Below are 3,667 nucleotides of genomic sequence, written 5' to 3' on the forward strand. Positions count from 1 at the left end.
CAGAGGAGAAGGCCGCTCTTCAGAGCTTTAACAAATGTTAAACTCTCTTTGCTTTGTGTATAAAGCACTTCACACCTCCGCTCCCTTTAGAAGAGAAGCTGATGAGATCCTAGCCTGAAAAGTTCAGAAACTCATAGAGTAATATTAGTGGTTTCTAAGTCTTTGGTACAAGAACAAAAACAAAATGAAGGAGACACCGGGCCCTGAAGGAGTTTAGTGAGTTAATGAATGATGGCCTCTTTCCATTTTCTGATATTCAATTGAGCCACAGCAGATGGGCAGAGGTTCCATGGGAAAAATGAATTATGCACATCAGACTGTCGTTGCGTTTCTCACAATCACATTTTCATCACTTCACCTGTTGTATGTCTTGGGCTGATTAGTTATGCACCTCATCTCATATTGGCATCCCTGGTTCAGAGATAATCGTTAATTGGTTTTTCCCTTCCATATGTGAGTCTGTTAAAGATTTTTGTCTCTCCTTTCCCTCATGAAACAAAGTTTGCACACTGACTTATTCTGGAGAGGATGATGGTGAGGGCTATAATATTAATATTTATTGTGAGACTTGGATGGAACGATTTGTGAGCAAAGCATATTCTAAGTGGTAGGCAAGAGGAAAGTTTATTGGTGCTAGTATCCATCCTGTGCTTAGGGAATGGATATTTTATAAGACACTTTTTGAACCAAAACAACAAAGTTGGCAAAAGTTACTGTATCAGGGTAGATCAGACATCAGATTAATTAAAGTCTTGCTGAAAGGCACATTCACCTGTTTTTTATTTGACATCTCCACAATTAAATTCATCATTTTACTTCCTAAAACTCTTCTTGCAACTTTAAGATCAGATAAGCATTTAATCATCAAGGAAAGCAGGACCGTGTTGTGGAAAGAGCTTAATTTGGGATTTAAATCTGGTTTGGGGTGCTTATTTACTGTGTAGATGTAGGCAAGCCACTTCACCTTTTTAAACCTCAATTTCTGAATACTGCTTCCACCTTCAAAGAGTTGATGAGACAATAAAGCAAAACAACGTGGGTAATGTCCCTTACAATGCTTGGGGAGAAAATAAAAGAACTGAATCTGTTTAATAAAAGCTTGCTGAATCTGAAAGAATGTAGTAGAAAGTGAATTGGACTAAAAGTTAATCCTTATCTGAGATTTTTCTGTAATATTGGGAAAGCAAATGTATCTATGGAATACTTTTTTTCTGAACGGAACCAGTACATATTTCTGGTGATTTTGTAGAAGCAAAGGTAGGAGTTTCACAACTCTACCCATTTGGATCTCTCCCCTTCCCCACCACACTTTGGAGTCTGGCCATTTGGCTCAGCAGTCTCTAAGGTCCTTTTCATCTCTGGAATTCTCTGAGAAAATAATAATGCATTAATATAAAAAATTATGCATCTTAAATGTAGATCCTTATTTTTGTCAGAATCTATTGAGGGAAACAGAAACCACAAAGAGTATGTGGGATGGGTGCAGTGGCTCATGCCTGTAATCCCAGGACTTTGGGAGGCTGAGGCTGGTGGAGCACCTGAGGTCAAGAATTCAAGACCAGCCTGTCCAACATGGTGAAACCCTGTCTCTGCAAAAATGCAAAAATTAGCCAGGCATGATGACGGGTGCCAGCTACTCAGGAGGCTGAGGCGGGAGAATCCCTTGAACCCGGAGGCAGAGGTTGCAGTGAGCTGAGATCATGCCATTGCATTCTAGCCTGGGTGACAGAGCAAGACTCTGTCTCAAAAAAAGAAAAAAAAAGTTTGTAAGTCAAGAAGATACAATGATGGGAAAATTTATTATATGGGTGATAGAATTGCTAAGAAGCCACAAGAAGATTGGTGCAACTCAGAGACTAACAAAAGCAAAAGCCTTTACCACCCTAGGCAGGAGGTACCAGGGAAGGGGCAGAATTGCCAGATTCCAAGGGCTAGAACCAGAGTTTGAAGGCAGCTAGAACCACTAATGTAATTTTGATGGTCTCCAGATCCAGCCTGAGGCAGAAAAAGAAGATGAATATATTTGCATCTCCTGTTTCTCCTCTCAACAACCCCTCCTGTTAGCTGAACCTACCCAGAAGTTGGCTAATATGAGAACCTTCAGAGAGCAGCTTTCCTGTCACCCAGAGCAAAATGGACAAAGAGTAAAGAATTAGATGTGAGAGCAAACAGGTCAGGGACTGGTCCATGTCAACTGACTCACTGACAGTAGAAAAGGATTATTCATAGCAGCCTTCAGTTACATGAATGGGTAACCCCATGATATACCTAGAACTTATTTGTATTTATTTTTATTTAATATCCTACATTGCAAAGCGACACATTTTTAAAAAATTATTTTGAGCAAGGTTAATGAGAAGGCAAAAATATATCTTGGGATCTCAGATCCATGAATTTTGAGATTATTTTTGTTCATATCCCCTTCTTTCCAGTCATTGCTTGGAGATGTACAATATTATCTGAAGTGTTCTGATAAGTCCTGCAATAAAAAAGTCCAACTGATCTTTCTCTCTCCTCCCGCCGCCCAAGATGCCGAAAGGAAAGAAGGCCAAGGGAAAGAAGGTGGCTCCGGCCCCTGCTGTTGTGAAAAAGCAGGAGGCCAAGAAAGTGGTGAATCCCCTGTTTGAGAAAAGACCTAAGAATTTTGGCATTGGACAGGACATCCAGCCCAAAAGAGACCTCACCCGCTTTGTGAAATGGCCTCGCTATATCAGGTTGCAGCGGCAGAGAGCCATCCTCTATAAGCGGCTGAAAGTGCCTCCTGCTATTAACCAGTTCACCCAGGCCCTGGACCGCCAAACAGCTACTCAGCTGCTTAAGCTGGCCCACAAGTACAGACCAGAGACAAAACAAGAGAAGAAGCAGAGGCTGTTGGCCCAGGCCGAGAAGAAAGCTGCTGGCAAAGGGGATGTCCCCACTAAAAGACCACCTGTCCTTCGAGCAGGAGTTAACACCGTCACCACCTTGGTGGAGAACAAGAAGGCTCAGCTGGTGGTGATTGCACATGACGTAGATCCCATCAAGCTGGTTGTCTTCTTGCCTGCCCTGTGTCGTAAAATGGGGGTCCCTTACTGCATTATCAAGGGGAAGGCCAGACTGGGCCGTCTAGTCCACAGGAAGACCTGCACCACTGTCGCCTTCACACAGGTGAACTCGGAAGACAAAGGCGCTTTGGCTAAGCTGGTGGAAGCTATCAGGACCAATTACAACGACAGATACAATGAGATCCGCCGTCACTGGGGCGGCAATGTCCTGGGTCCCAAGTCTGTGGCTCGTATTGCCAAGCTCGAAAAGGCAAAGGCTAAAGAACTTGCCACTAAGCTGGGTTAAATGTACACTGTTGAGTTTTCTGTACATAAAAATAATTAAAATTCAAATTTTCCTTCAAAAAAAAAAAAAGTCCAACTGAATTTAACCCAGTGTTTTCCAATAACATTCAATAATGTATTAATATATTAATAATATATTTTAACGAGCACCAGTTAACCTAACCTGGATCTACTCTTTCATGCTACACACCTTGTAAATGTAAGTATAAATCACAGACATAGTACAAACAATATTTGGAAATACTTCACTTGACACTCTTGCTTGAAGTGTTTACACAATAGAAACTCATTCATACATAAGATATGCTGCTCTAGTTTTGAACACATTTGAAAATTTG

At 41.5% G+C, this 3,667-nt stretch overlaps 1 pseudogene; it reads left to right on the forward strand.

The window, feature by feature from the left end:
• Window positions 1-2,508: 2,508 nt before the first annotated feature.
• On the forward strand, window positions 2,509-3,392 carry LOC112428291 (large ribosomal subunit protein eL8 pseudogene; annotated as a pseudogene).
• The last annotated feature ends 275 nt before the right edge of the window (window positions 3,393-3,667 follow it).

The sequence above is a fragment of the Macaca nemestrina genome, chromosome 18 (genome assembly GCF_043159975.1).
Source record: "Macaca nemestrina isolate mMacNem1 chromosome 18, mMacNem.hap1, whole genome shotgun sequence".
Classification (NCBI taxonomy): domain Eukaryota; kingdom Metazoa; phylum Chordata; class Mammalia; order Primates; family Cercopithecidae; genus Macaca; species Macaca nemestrina.